This window comes from Podarcis cretensis (genome assembly GCF_951804945.1).
Source record: "Podarcis cretensis genome assembly, chromosome: 7".
Lineage (NCBI taxonomy): Eukaryota > Metazoa > Chordata > Lepidosauria > Squamata > Lacertidae > Podarcis > Podarcis cretensis.
The window spans coordinates 63144833-63160934 of NC_137176.1; the positions used below are offsets into that span (position 1 = coordinate 63144833).

The 16102-nt window shown below is 41.5% G+C and overlaps 2 long non-coding RNA genes across 2 annotated transcripts in view; one reads left to right on the plus strand and one right to left on the minus strand.

Moving 5' to 3' along the window:
* Nucleotides 1-16102, plus strand: part of LOC307219764 — a 36074-nt gene that overhangs the window by 6696 nt on the left and 13276 nt on the right. The gene's annotated exons all lie outside the window — the stretch shown is intronic.
* On the minus strand, nt 2871-6817 carry LOC307219777. The gene is made up of 3 exons (XR_013840547.1): nt 4333-6817; nt 3206-4294; nt 2871-3002 (listed from the first exon to the last, which is right to left on the minus strand). It is a non-coding gene; the product is annotated as an uncharacterized lncRNA (long non-coding RNA).

Consider the following 16102-nt stretch of genomic DNA (forward strand, 5'->3'; position numbering starts at 1 on the left):
AAACAGCTAAATAATTTAATACATTTTATAACTGCTAAGCACAGCTTTGCTTCCTTTATACAGTACATACACGTTCAACAAACCTGTTGAAATGGAGGACAAAAACATGTTTACACAGGCATTCCCTGTGAGGTGAGGGGATGGGGTTGAATGTTTTCCTCCCCCCCCCCATCTGTTCTGGTTTTTCCTCCAGTGTAGAGGGAGTATATGGATGGAAGAGGAGGACGGAAAACTCCCTTGCACTCATGCAAAAAGTCAGTGGCACATCTACTTGTGAGAACTGTCCTGGGCCATTTCCAGATTGTCACACTTTTGTGTGTATCTCCCACTCAGTTAGAAATATGGTATATGTCCTTGGTACAGTAAGAATGCAGTGCAAGAGGCAAAGGTACTATAGCACTCTTGTGAAACAAATATAGCACTATAGCACTCTTGTGAAACAAATACACATCTTTTTTAAAAAGGACTTTCGTGGTAAGGGAAGAGTCAGAAGTGCTGGATAAAAAACATGTCATGGCAACAAATAAACCACACAAATGTTGTGAAAACAAATCAGGAGTATTTGCATGATATACACACCATCTGGAAGTGACTCTTTTGCAGCAATCAACATCCAGAACATGTTTGCTTTCGATAACTTTGATATCTGTTTCTAGTGAAATTCCACTGGGCATCTTTTACATTTATAAAAATGTGTTATGCAGTTCCAAATTTATACAGTATGTTGCATACAGTGCAAAATGCACAATATGTTGATTTTTAATAGTTGTTTTCTAGCTGATGCTGATGAACAGTATAATGCCTTCAGAATACCCAAAGCATAATGCAATATGCATAATGCAATGCTTTTGCAAATAAAATGTTTTTATAGTGCCTATTTGGGGTTATGAAGGTATGGTGCTGCTTCTCCCCCCCCCCCCCAGCCACTTTTAGCCTCTCTTTCAACAATCTTGTCCATTGCAGTGTGGGTTTTTTTTTGTCCTATAAAACCTACAGCCATGAGAGTCATGGAGTAGCGCTGCCCAAGGTTCGATTACTTGGTCATCCTAACATGTAATTAAACAGAAACAGCTTTTATATATTTTTTCTTTTGAAATGCCTGTCACTGTGTTGGGTGGGATATATATAGAGAGAGGGGAAGCTTTTCTATTGCAAGGACACTCTGAAAGTATAGTTCTTTGTGCATAAACACGTTGCACTTCCCTGCAGATGTGCGCATGGATCATGTTGTGCCTTCACTGTAATAGTGTCAACAAGTTCAGCACTCTTATCTATTGCATTTGTACCCTACTCTTCAGCCAAGAAGGTTCGCTCATTGGCTTATGTAGAATCAATGAAAATAAGACAGTTGCTGCCAGCAAGCATTCATTCTCTCTCTCTCTCTCCCTCTCCCCCAATACATGACACACAAGGGGAAACGGATAGGGAGAGAAGAAGAAAAAATCAAACTCAGACACCAAGCCTTCAACCGTTGCCTTTCCTGATCACTTGTGGATAGGGGACAGGCCCTAAACACTAACAAAAATAAATGTGGAAATTGTCTGTTAGGGGTTTCCATGCAGTAGTGCCATCATTTTGCAACTGTGGGACAGTCCAGCAAGCTAATGCCCTTCTCACATTTGTGTTCTAGCAAGCATTCATAGGGGAAAATGGGGCAGGGATGTAGCTTGGTTTATTGGTTCTACTATGTGCCCTTTGGTGTTTTTGTTGGTGGTGGTGGTGGTGGTGGTTCTAGTATTCGATATTGAATTTGATATTGTTTCTTAATCATTAGCCTCTCAGAGGGCTGTGGGCCATGTGGTGGGTTACAGATACCAAGCACAAATCAAAATACAATAGTAAACATCTCCCAAGTAAATTAAACTAGACCTAAGAGACCAAGGTTCAAATGTCCACTTGGCCATGAAACTCATGGGGCAATCACTGCTTCTCAGCTTAACCTACCTCACAGGTTTGTTGTGGGGGTTAAATGAGGAGGGGCCGACTCAAAGTATGGAGAAAATAGCCCATGCACTGGAGAAAAAAGGTGGGGTGTAAATTCAGTAAATAAAATCCACTCCAATAAAGTGGAATGCAGCCATTGCTTCAAATCATATAATGAAGGCGCCAGACAGTGGCACCAGACAGAGCAACAATAGTCTGTATATTGCTTAACCAATTATTCTAAAATTCACAGTTAAAGAAGTTCCTCAATGATGAAATCCAGTTACAGTAAATGTTTTTCTTTCTTTCTCTTCCTTTTGATGCAATTCATTGTAAAAATATGGCATGTGATTGGTTAAAACCGGAAGCTCTCTTCACATGCAAAGACCAGAGAGTTTTGCTGATTGAATTAATTCTGAACTCACTGCCCTTCTGAGTAAAGTTTTAAATTACCACAGGGTAATTTTCCTACCCCCTCCCCGCAAAAATGCTTGTTTTGTTTTAGAAGGGTTGAACACAATTGTTCCAAGATATTATTGCACCATAAAGAAGGTTGATCGCCAAAGAATTTATGCTCTTGAATTATGGTGCTGGAGGAGACTCTTGAGAGTCCCATGGACTGCAAGAAGATCAAACGCATCCATTCTTAAGGAAATTAGCCCTGAGTGCTCACTGGAAGGACAGATCGTGAAGCTGAGGCTCCAATACTTTGGCCACCTCATGAGAAGAGAAGAGTCCCTGGAAAAGACCCTGATGTTAGGAAAGATGGAGGGCACAAGGAGAAGGGGACGACAGAGGATGAGATGGTTGGACAGTGTTCTCGAAGCTACAAACATGAGTCTGACCAAACTGCAGGAGACAGTGGAAGACAGAAGTGCCTGGCGTGCTCTGGTCCATGGGGTCACGAACAGTCGGATACGACTAAATGACTAAACGACAACAACATTATAAGGTTTTTGAATTGTGAATCTTGTTTTCAGTGCTTAGAACTTAAACTTCTTAGAACTTACATAAGACACTCGTGCTGATTGCCAAAGGAAAGTTCGTGTTTAGGTATTTCTCTTAATTAGTATTACCTACTCTAGGGACCGCTTACCAGCGGGAAGGTAAACGGCGTTTCTGTGTGCGGCTCTGGCTCGCCAGAGCAGCGATGTCACGCTGGCCACGTGACCCGGAAGTGTCTCCGGACAGCGCTGGCCCCTGGCCTCTTAAGTGAGATGGGCGCACAACCCCAGAGTCTGTCAAGACTGGCCCGTACGGGCAGGGGTACCTTTACCTTTACCTTTACTCTTGGTTCAATTGTAGCCATAATTATTTTAACTACAATTGATATTTTAGGTATATTAGTGTTTCGCTATACAGGATTTGTTCATTGTGTTTGTTATTATTTGATTGGCTTCATTTCAGTTGCCAGACTGGGGAAATTCAAGGGAAAGGTGTCACTCTTTGAATTAGGAACCTAGGTGTTTGGGACTATGTGCTTAAATTCTATATCTGTTTGTCATGCAGAAGTACTCATAATTATTTTGGGAGTAAGCCCCTCTGAAATGTGAATAGAAAATAGCAGACCTATAGAATTGTGGTGTTAGGTGTGATATTATTGTCACTTAAACTATTTTGTGAAGTTTAGGGGTGTATAGCCTACCTGAGAGGTATCTGCTGGCTCAGGGAAACCAAGCTATGCAGAAGTACGGAACACAGGAACATGCCACTGGCTAGATTTGGCACAGACACAAGCTGTTCCCTATCACTAATGTAAATTATTTAAAAAATATGCCACCACAACTAGTACTGGGCCAAAAAGCATTCATTCAATCCAGCTGAATTTCATAAAACATTCCCTGAAGTTTGTGTTCACCTTTTGAAAGTGTATGAATTTAAATATTTTTTTTGTTCTAACTTAAATACACGGTGACCAATGGTTTCCCTCCTCAGTTTCTCTTTCTCTTTCGTTCTCTCTTTCTGTCTCTCTTAAACCAAAATAAAGGAGCCTTGCATCTGCTTCAAGTGGTAGCTTCACTGCTCCCAAATATACTGTGTTTCTGGGCCAGAGTTTTCCTGGAAAGGATGTAGCAGCATTCCCAGGGAAATTCGAGGGAAAGGTGTCACTCTTTGAATTAGGAACCTGGGTGTTTGGGACTATGCTTAAATTCTAGATCTGTTTGTCATGCAGAAGTACTATTAATAATTTTGATACAAAATATCAAAGTCTTCATGTGTAGCAGAGCCAGGAGTCATTATATCATTGATACAATCAACATCCCATTGTCACGGTCCGGTTCACGGGCAGTTCAAGTCCTGGCTGAGGACGTCGGGACAGGGGGCAAGACAGCGGGGTGGGAGCAGGAACAGGGGTCAAGAAGCCAAGGGTCTGAGGGTCAGGAATCAAGGAGTCAAGAAGCCAAACACAGCAAGGCAGGAAGCGTGTTGCTGTGACAAAGAGCTAAAGGGAAATGCTGACCTTGCATCCCTCCCAGGTCTTGCCACCAGGTGCTGTGAGTTACTAATCGGCCTCACCTGTGTGGCCGCACCTTGCCTCTTCAGAACAAACTTAGGAAGGCCCCAGTCCTGTGAAGCCCTACTGGTCACAGGGACTGGCTCCTGCACTCCTGACACGCATGAGATCTGGTTCTCTTTTTATGAAGGCGAGACTATCTGCCTATAAATCTGATTTCATTATTGCGAATTGTTCCGATAACAATTAAGGTTGAACATGGTGCACAAATATTGTAAAATAAATACAGTCAGAAAGAGGCTACCCTTTCCTGGCTCTTACCTAAGTGGCTCTTTAAAAAGAAAACCATAGGAAGAGATAGTTGTAGTTTCGTTCTTTAAAAATGATTTTTGTGGTCTTCCTACCACCCTTGAGAGCTCCAAACCACATTCTTTTTGGATCTACATTCCATGCATATTCTCCATTTCGTAGCATGGAGGACTAAATACCACTCAGACTAAATAGCCTGGGCCACAAATTAATCAAGCTCAAATTATCTGGTTTCAAGCCCATAAAGTGTGCAAGGAATTTTATTTGACCGGGTTGTAGACCAAGTAGAATCCAAAGTACTGAACAGAGCATATTTAACAGTAGTTAAGAAATTTCCAAACTAAAGCTGAAAATGATAAAAATACATTTTTAATCAGCAGGTGCCAATGTAGGCAGTGGGTCCAGCAGTATTTTCTATGGTGCCCACAAAAGGTCTTAGTAATCACCCCCTCAAAAAAACACAACACAGGAGAGACTGTTTGCTCTTCCTGCTCAGCACTAATTTGAATTACCTGAAAATGACTGACCAACCAAGGAATTGCCTGAAAAAGGGAGATTTGGTCCTGGTCAGTACTTACATTGTTGGGGTCTAAGGAAGGCTTTTTTAAAAGGCAGCTCAGAACTAGGGATGTCAGTGAATTCAGACAAAAATGGGAAAGGAAGTAGAAATTGATGCAGTAGAAATTGCTGCTTGTCTGTGGTGAGGAATAGAAATCATTTGAGCAAATACAATCTGTATTCGTTCACATCATTGCTGTATTTTCTAAGTCTGCAAATGATATCAAATTAATTACTTTTGTTTACATTGCTCTGGCATTTCCTTTCCATTGAAATAAATGTAAGTTACAGAAATATTTACGTAAGTCGTTTAACTTATGTTAAATAGCAGACAGCAAGACAAATAATGTAGCGCTCAGTCGAAACCAAAATGCAGTGGATCAGAAGCAGCACTGAATGTGGCAAATACAGGTTGGAATGAAAATTGGCGTTTTCTTACTTTTACAAGCAGCTTTTTTAACACCATCACCTTTGCTCTCAGCAGCATTTACTACTCCTGGATCCAACCAACCACTCTCTCTTTGATTGGTAAGGGCTCAGCAGAGAAGTTGCAGATTGGTGAAACCTCTCCAGTTGCCATTCCTCAATCCTTTGTCTTCAATAACTATATTTTGCCCTGATCATTCAGTTTTCCTGAGATTACCCACGGAATGGCTTTGCTGTTCCACATCTCAGTTGGCCACACTATGGAGTACTTTTTTATTGTAGGGACCATGAATTAGTTACAATATATTATATCTTATGCCGGGAAGTCACTGAGGTCTGGTTGTACACTGTGAAAATCCTAAATTGAAGATTTAAGTTTCCCTTTTTCTGTTGGTAAAATGCTGATACTAACAGCTGGTATTCTACCATTTAGGCCAGTTTTGCATTTCTTTTAAATTAACACAAGTTAACATAAATTACAGTGAAGGTGGTATGCTGAAATAAGTGCATCAGAGACTTCCTGATCAAGGGATTCTTGCTCTGAACACAGTTAAAATGGGAATATATATATATATATATATATATATATATAATTTTTCATTGTACACATAACAGCTTTCAATAAAACCAGCAAGACTGCTTCTAATACTGTTAATGAAAACAGTTTATATATACATTTCCTATTTTTTGTTGAATGAGCATAAATAAAATAAAGGTGTCTTTGACAGGAAAGCTGCAGACAATTTTTTTTTTTTTGTATTTCTTTTCTTTATTATATTTTGTTAAACCTGAATTTGGTGTATCCTGACATTCCTCATATTCTTTAATAAAGCTTATTAACATTTGTTCTTGGTGTCTTTGTTGGCTGAACTGAACATGAAACATTAAATTCTGTCTTCTTTTATGGATTGCATTGGGCCTGTTAAGCCTCCTTATGCTACTGAGGTATAACTGTTTGAGTAAGAATCTTATAAGGCTTGGGCAGAACAGCAGGTGTGGGGATGGCTTGTCCATAAGCAGTGTAAATCCCAAGGCAACCTTTTAAGGACAGTCAGAGCAGCACCAGATCAGCTGTCACTTTTAGGGTTACAAAAATCCAAATACCTAGAGCTGTCTGCTTCTAACAAGTGCAAGAAAAAAGAAAGCCTTTTTCTAGAACGGCCTATGGCAAAACAAAATAAAAAATATCCTTCCAGTAGCACCTTAAAGACCAACTAAGTTAGTTCTTGGTATGAGCTTTCGTGTGCATGCACACTTCTTCAGATACACTGAAACAGAAGTCACCAGACCCTTCTATTTAGTGAGAAGGTGGGGAGGGGTATTACGGCTACCTATCTGTAACTGGGCCTATGGCAAGGATGTGGAATCTGTTGTTGGACTCCATCTCCCATCCATCCCAGCCAGGATTGTCAATGTATGATGGTAGTTGTGATCCAACAACTAGGGAACCAATGCGGTGTAGTGGATAAGAGCGGTAGTCTCGTAATCTGGTGAACCAGGTTCGCATCTCCATTCCTCCACATGTAGTTGCTGGGTGACTTTGGACTAGTCACACTTCTTTGAAGTCTCTCAGCCTCACTCACCTCACAGAGTGCTTGTTGTGGGGAAGGAAGGGAAAGGAGAATGTTAGCCGCTTTGAGACTCCTTAAAGGTAAAGGTAAAGGTACCCCTGCCCGTTCGGGCCAGTCTTGCCAGACTCTAGAGTTGTGCGCTCATCTCACTCTATTTTTTTTTAATAAGATTTTTATTAAAATTTTAAAGGTTACATAAGTAATAAAAAAGATAACAACAGAAAAACACCCAATTAAACCAAAAAAGAAAGCAATACATAAAAACAAGTCACATCAAAGAAAAAAGATAAAACATGGAAAACAGACAAAAAACAAAAAATGCATAGAATCAAGAAAAAAAACAAATCAAACCTTTACATGACTTTCCTTCTTTAACTTATTTCCTTGACCTCCTCACACCTCCCCTCTTTGTATTCTGGTTCAGTTAGATATTTCAGCAAATCCTTCATCTTTGTTTTTATCCTAATAATTTATCTTAATATACTGTAATTTAACATTCACCAATTAATCATCCATTTTTACTTTGTTTAATCTTGTTTCTCATTAAAACTAATATATTGAACTTAATCTCTTAAGACATTTCCCCTAGGGTCATAAAAATTTCATTCCATGATTTTTCCATTTCTCATTAATTTTTTTTTTAAAAAAAATCTCCTTATATACACTTTAAATTCTCCCCTCCCCGGTCCTGCCCCCTGCCGTCAGTTCCATCAACCTCCCAGCGTCCATCAACCTGGGGATCTGATATCCGAGGCTCTTAACTCCTCTTCATTTCCCTTCTGCCGATCTTCTTGATAATCTTTGGTGCTAAAAAGCAGATCTCGGGGGAGCTCCAACCCAACGATGCTTATATTTCTTCTTGACAAGCTCATCTCACTCTATAGGCCGGGAGCCAGTGCTGTCCGCAGACACTTCTGGGTCACGTGGCCAGCGTGACAAGCTACATCTGGCGAGCCAGCGCAGCACACGGAACGCCGTTTACCTTCCCGCTGGTAAGCAGTCCCTATTTATCTACTTGCACCCGGAGGTGCTTTCGAACTGCTAGGTTGGCAGGCGCTGGGACCGAACGACGGGAGCGCACCCCGCCACGGGGATTTGAACTGCCGACCATGCGATCGGCAAGTCCTAGGCGCTGAGGTTTTACCCACAGCGCCACCCGCGTCCCTTTTGAGACTCCTTAGGGTAGTGATAAAGTGGGATATCAAATCCAAACTCCTCCTCCTCCTCCTCCTCTTCTTCTTCTTCTTCTTCTTCTTCTTCTTCTTCTTCTTCTTCCAACAACACCTGCAGGGTCACCAGGTCACCAGCCCTCATGTATTAGAAAATGCCCATGGAAATGCTGGTTTTCCTTTGTTAAGGTTCCTGTTTCCACTAGCCATATATTATGGAACCTGCTGTCTTGGTTCTCACCATTAGCCTGGTTGTCCTGCAGTAGAGTGTTTTCTTAGGTGCTGCTGCCTGAGCAGGCAAGCCCTCAGCTAGGTGACGGCTGTGCTCTGGTCTGGTTGTCTCTCCAGCCACCTCTATAATTGGCACCAGAGCTCCATGTTGGAGCACACTGTGCCTCAGCCTTTGCCTTTACAGTGGTACCTTGCTTCTCAAACTTAATCCGTTCCGGAAGTCCATTCCAAAACCAAAACATTCCAAAACCAAGGTACACTTTCCCATAGAAAGTAATGCAAAATGGATTAATCCGTTCCAGACTTTTGAAAACAACCCATAAAACAGCAATTTAACATGAATTTTACTATCTCACAAGACCACTGATCCATAAAATGAAAGCAATGAACAATGTACTGCAGTCACACAACCAATCAGTCAGTAGCTGAACTGGGTTCCACACAGTCACAAAAAGAAAAGAAAAAAGAGCCACAAAAACGCAAAATAAATAGCAAAAACAGCATAACACTCAAAACAGAAGTGTGGCACTCAAAGCGGAGCACGTTTGGCTTTGAAAAAAGTTTGCAAACTAGAACATTTACTTCGGGTTTGCAGTATTTGGGTTCCAAGTTGTTTGAATACCAAGGTGTTTGAGAACCAAGGTACAGAACACGCATCTGGCCTGAGGTATGCAGCAGTTGCTTGGTGTGCATGGTGTGTCGCCTTAGTGCACGGGCCTGCTCAATGACCACACAGAGAAGCATGCAATAGAAAAATGGGATAAAAATATGAGAAAATAACATCAAAAGCAAACACCCTTGTTAGAAAGACGTCATGCGCTATCTCCCTGCCTGGGCTACTGCCAAAAAGATAAGACTGTCATCCAGCCAGAATTTTAACACCTGCTTCTGGAGGGTAAGAACCCAGAGACTGTCCAACTTGCCAAGTATAACAGCAACTGTACACACACAAAAATCCCATTGCCTCAGATATGAGTCTTGGGCCCCATCTGATCTGTGCTGTAGATTTAAAGCTGTATCTTATCACTTTAAACAGTCTTGGCTGCCCCCAATGAATCCTAGGAAGTGTAGTTTGTTAAGGGTGTTGAGAGTTGTCAGGTGAACCCTTATTCCCCTCAGAGAGCAAAGAACATCAGAGTTCAACAATGCATTGCAGCCAGCAGTACATATTACAGGGCTTGTACGCAAGCACTATGTTCTTAATGAGTGATATCCCACCCATGAGTAGGAAGATAGGGAATGGAGACAAGAAGGAGCAAGGATCTCCTAAGCTGACTCTAAGCAACACGTGCCCAGGACAAACAGCTCAGGCACCTGCCAATATCCATGCTTCCTTCTGAGGCCTGGAGCATTGGGATATACCAGGCAGATAGTTATATGGGTTGGAGGGCAAGCTCACTGACTCCTTCACAGCCATGATAATGATGCATAATTTTTGATGGCAGGTAAGGTTGTTGAGTGTTGTTAAAATAAAAAAAACCTAAGCAATCATTTCAGTGCTATGCATTAATCAGATCTGCTTTATTATTGGCCAAAGGCTTCTTTGAGCTTAGGTTGCTATGTTGCAGTGCAGGGCTGGAGAAACTTTGAATCACCAGATGTTGGATGCCGATGCCCCTTGTCGCAACTGGTGTGGCCGATAGTTAGGGGTAGTAGGAGTCCAGCAACATCTAGAGGGCCGCAGGTTCTCAATGCCTCCTGTGGAGAAAATGGGCTTGTTTTTCCCTTAAAGAGACTATGCATCCTCACACAAAAATGAGCTTTTGTTGTTTTGCTTTTATTCCATTTCTAGAAGTCTGAACACTGAGAATATGCCTGTTAATAAAATATTATAGGAGCGGAGAAGTTAAACATTTAAAAGCCTCGGCTTATATAACATTGTTTAATAGCAGGCAGCGTCATCATACATGGCTCGCATTTACTGGAACTGGCATCATGGACTTATCACAAAGCAAACATACCTAAATGGGCATTAACCCTTCTGTCAGCTGCTGGAGAGCAAGGCTTATGCGGAATAGTTAGCTAAACCTCATGCACATTTTTATCAGAGAGACAATTTTGTTTGCTAGACCCAGCCAGATGGAGGGGGAAACTTCTTGAACTTTGCTGTGGTCCCTGTCCAATAAGGGTGATCCACGCAGAAAAAATGGTTTCCATGCACAGATTTGCTCCTCAAGGTGTAGACAGATTTGCTCCTCAAGGTGTAGACAGGCATGGGATCATGCTGCTCCCCAGATTGCCAGACTACAACTCCCATCATCCCTGCTCATTGCTATGTTGGCCGTGGCTGATAGGAATTGGAGTTCAACAATGCCACAGGTTCCCCCTTCTTGCTATAGAATGAGGGTTGCTCTGTGTTCAGCACTTCTGGGTGTGCATGCAGGGAGAGCCCTGATCCAAGGACATGCAGATAAAACAGTAAGCCAAGCATCTCCCACTGTGCCTATATGTGCACATGCATCCTTCGTAATATACGTGGGGCTGCCTTTGAAGGTGACCTGGAAATTACAACTAATCCAGAATGCGGCAGCTAGACTGGTGACTGGGGGCAGCCGCCGAGACCATATAACACTGGTCCTGAAGGACCTAGATTGGCTCACAGTACGTTTCCGAGCACAATTCAAGGTGTTGGTGCTGACCTTGAAAGCCCTAAACGGCCCCGGTCCAGTATACCTGAAGGAGCATCTCCACCCCCATCATTCTGGCCAGACGCTGAGGTCCAGCACCAAGGGCCTTCTGGCAGTTACCTCACGGCAAGAAGCAAAGCTACAGGGAACCAGGCAGAGTGCCTTTTTGGTAGTGACGCCCACCCTGTGTAACACCCTCCCATCAGATGTCAAGGAAATAAACAACTACCTGACATTTAGAAGACATCTGAAGGCAGCCTTGTTCAGGGAAGTTTTTAATGTGTGACATTTTGACGTATTTTTAATTTTTCCTGGAAGCCGCCCAGAGTGGCTGGGGAGACCCAGCCAGATGGGTGGGGTACAAGTAATAAATTATTATTACTGTTTTATTATCATCGTACAGACAATTGCAATGAAAACAGCATGGCACCATCCCCCTCATGAAAAGCACTGTAATTTACTATTTTATTATTCTGCAACTTGCCCTGAAATCTTTAGTGCAGGGTGGGCAATAGATGCAATAAACAAATAAGTAAAAACACCCAGGTTATAATAATAATAATAATAATAATAATAATAATAATAATAATAGAACATTTTAAAAAAGGAATCTCAAAAGTATATCCCCAAATGGTTATGGCACTGTAAAACCATTAGAGATTTGATGGCCAAAACTCTATACCGTATTCCCCTTGCCATCACGCCATAGAACTATATAAAGGCACAGCCACTTTTGTTTTCAATCCCTTTCCTATTGATCCCTACCATGGAATTTACATTTTTCACTTGGTGAACAAAACAAAGCTAAAAACTGGGACATTTTTAAAACTAGCAGTTAAAAGGACATGGGGTTGACTTCAAAGGAACAATACTCTAATGCATAAATGAAAGTTAATTTGTTTTTAAATAACCACACCTCACAGCCCAGCCTATGAGTTCTGTTATTCCTTTTAATTGGCCTTCAGAGAACATACAGCAGCTACCCAGAATATATGTTTATGCTTTCGGTGTACAAATTTCAGCGGGGAATGTGTGTATTAGGTTGCCAAAAGGACTATCTGAATGGGTAATGAAAACGTATGATTGATTTATATAGATAAGAAAATTAGCAAACTCTGAGCACAAATTTAAGCATTCAGCTTTTTAACCCCAGCAGTTAATCCTCTGACACTTTCAGGGCAGTTTCCTCTGTTGTGTAAATTTGCCATTCATTTCTCTAGTGCTGCCATGTGGAACCTTGCCAAGATCACGATAGTTCTCAATGGGTGTCTGAAATAATCATGGGAGTTTTTCACAACTGCTGGACAACTTTGTCAAACATTGACAGAGTCTGCCAACATTTTATGGCCACTCTATGATGCATGGAGGGTTAATATAACGTCACAACAGGGTTTGGGGTTTTTTTAAGTGAGAAAATTTTCCTTCTAAACAAAAGCTGTTTCCCTCGTTTGTTTGTTGTCCTTTTTTTTAAGCATAGCTCTTCATTTTTAAACCATCTGTATGTTCTTTTCTCCCCTATACATCACTCTTGAGATTCTGCCAACTAAAAAGTGATGTAGGAAACTATGGGTAGGAACTTCATTCTAACCAGCTGAACAATAAAGCAAACTAGCTTGCATCTACCAGGCAATCGTTTTTGTCATAGACCACCCTTACTTTCCCTTGCAATTTCCTCGAACCTCAGCCTTTCCCACCTTAGTAGTTTGTGGATTCACCTCTTTAAATTGTTCCACAGCCTCTGAAAGTAATTTAGTGTTTTCCCAAACTCGGGAGGCTGCCTTAACAGCATTTTGCTTTATTTCTTTTATCTGATCAAACAATTCTCTTTTAAATTCTAAAGTGTCGCAGGAACCCCCCCCCCCCAATCATTCAGTTTGTATAAACTTCACACACACACACTCACACTTCATACGCTACGCTTCTGTTATAAATTCATAGAAAATCAACCATACATCGGATCTGCACTGTTCCACTTTTATTTTACTCCATGAAGGAAGGACTACAAAATGGGGAAGGTTTGATACAGGGCAGCCATAATCCCTTGAGCATACCAGCACATACACAGGAGCCCTGCCCAGTTGCTATGCCAACCCTGGTGGTCCTAGACAGAAGACCATCAAGATCACAAAAAACTTGCATATGGGAGTGGATTCAGCACGACTGGAACAAAGGACAATGATCAGCTTTTCCCTCTGGGGGCAGGAAACTGCAAGCTCCCCTTTGTCACCTGGAAAGTACTCATGGGGAGGGGGGAAAGGAGGAACCAGCCAGGTGACAGAACACTCAGGTTACCACCACAACTCCTCTCTCAACCCCTCCTTTTTGTGATGTAGTTGTGATGTAGTCTTAAGGGTGTAGTTTGGGGGATTAGTAACTAATTAAAGTTGGGGGTCTTCTTTTGTTCTGGGCTTCCATTTTGCTTCATCTTTTTGCGGGTGGGAGTCCTGTCGCGACAGTATTCAATAAAGGCCAAGCCTACAGGCTGCTGTTTTGCTCCAAGTTATCCTGGTTGGTGTCTTTGTTTTTGTCCAAGGGAGCCCTCGGATTTTTCCGTTAACAAAAACAAGTCGAATAATTCACCTTTTGCTGGTTTGATAATTTGTTTCAGCATTAATATTTACACCTTGTGTGAATTGATTTGGAAGGCTTATGATTTGGTCCAAGAAAAAACACAATACCACGTGTGCTTGGATTTGGGAAGCTTTGACGGTGATGGAGATGAAGCAGGAAGGGCGGGTAAAAGGTATGAGAGGCTACCATGTGTGGTGGCAATGTAAAATTTTATATATATATATATATATATATATATATATATATATATAAAAAGCCTGGGAAGTGATATATAAAGATCTGAAGAGAATGTTGAAAATGACTTTTGTTAAAAACAACAACCAGAAGCTATGATTTTGAAAGGTACAGGACTTAATAGATTTACCATGCAAAAGACTTTGTTCCTGCACCTGAGAGTGGATGCCAGGCCAAGACCAGCCCATCCCTATAGAAGGAAGAAGCCACCGCCAAAGAAGATAAAGAAGATTGGCAGAATAATCTAATGAACTATGCAGGACATATTAGACAATTTGAAACCCAAAAGGACATTAGTTTTTTCTTTGTTGTTGTTGTTTTTAAATAAGGGAAATTTTTTAAACATAACCCTGTGAGCTTTGTATATAGGTTTTTACATTAGTTGAACTTTTAAAGATGGCTTGTAATAACATGAATACAGTTTTTAAAAAGGACAGTTAAGAGTATAAGACTTTGCGGATGTGTATAAATAAATATACAGTAATGGAGCCAGGAGGGGGAGTTGGAAGAAATCAATTAAGATGTATGATTTTGATTGCGATCTTTTTATTTTGGGTTTTTGTTATTATAAAATTAATAAATTGAAATAAATAAACAAACAAACAAACAATAAAGGTTACCACCATAAAGGAGGTCAACTGATCATTTCTTGGGAGGGAAATCCAGAGTTGGGATGTTTAACTTTTAAGTTACAGGTTGGTTTGGGCTAAATTATGTTAGTGCACCTCACACTACAGTATAGATCAGCCTTTCTCCACCTGTGGGTCCCCAGATGTTATTGAACTACAACTCCCATCACCCCTAGCTAGCAAGGCCAGAGCTCAGAGATGATGGGAGTTGTAGTCCAACAACATCTGCGGACCCACAGGTTGAGAACTGCTGGTATAGATGGTTTGTATATCTGTACGAGTTGATAGAATCTCTTGTATGACATGTGTCTGAAAGCATATCAAAAACACAGAGGCACCTACCACAAGACTCGCAATTAACAAATGCTCCTCGTCAGGTGTAGCTCGATGATAGATCAGATTATTTGCATACAGAATATCTCAGGTTCAGTCTCCATCACCTGTAGCTATTAGGACCCCTGTCTGAAATCCAGGAGAGATACTGCCTGTCAATGTAGACAGATGGACCAATGGACCGACTTGTATAACACAACTTCCGCTGTGATATATGAAAGCAAGCCCCATGGAGTTCAATGGAAATTGGTAAGTGTGTATAGGATTACAGCCCTATAGATGAAGCTGACCAGAAGGAAGGCATGGGGCCTGTCTCTTACTAAAACATAAATAAGGATGGTGGAATAAAACAGACATGTTTTATTAAGAGCCACCTGAAGATTGAGGGGCCCCAGCCCCCTTAAAACAAATATTGAAGGGGCCGAGGTGCCTTCATCCCCATAGAGTTGGCACGCCTGTCAGGGAACAGTGGGAGTTGTGGTTCAGTAATGACTCATTCTCCTGCACTGTTCTTGCATTTGGTTTCCCCCCAGTAGAATTGCTGGGTTATGCTACTACAGGAGAAGTAGAACCCATAACTGATGGACTGTGGACTATAAGGCTTATTCTCCCTCAATTTCCTAGACAACAGCTATATCCCTTGTTTCAATAGTTCCACTGGCTACCAGTCTATTTCCAGGGACAGTTCAAGGTTCGATTCCTCCTCCTAAGCACCCATTGCTCCTACCTCTCTCAGAAAGGCTGTTTACTTAGGCTGCTTGCAAACCTAGGTATTGAGTTAGGCTCCTGTCCTTCCTTGAGAGTAAGTCCCACTGAAGTAAATGGAGCTTACATCTCAGTAGACATGCATAAATAGGTTTGCACTGTTAGCCCCACTGAAATTGCTGGAACTTCAGCAGTTTTGCTCCACGCAGAAATGCAACCTTAACTGTAGCTCTTTCAAGGGGAAATACTGCATTCACCAAGTCTAATTTAAGACCTCACTAGACTTAATTACACTATCGAAAGGGAGAGAATTCTATTAAAAACCTGCCAGTGGAAGTGAATAACGTCCCCATCGCTGCCT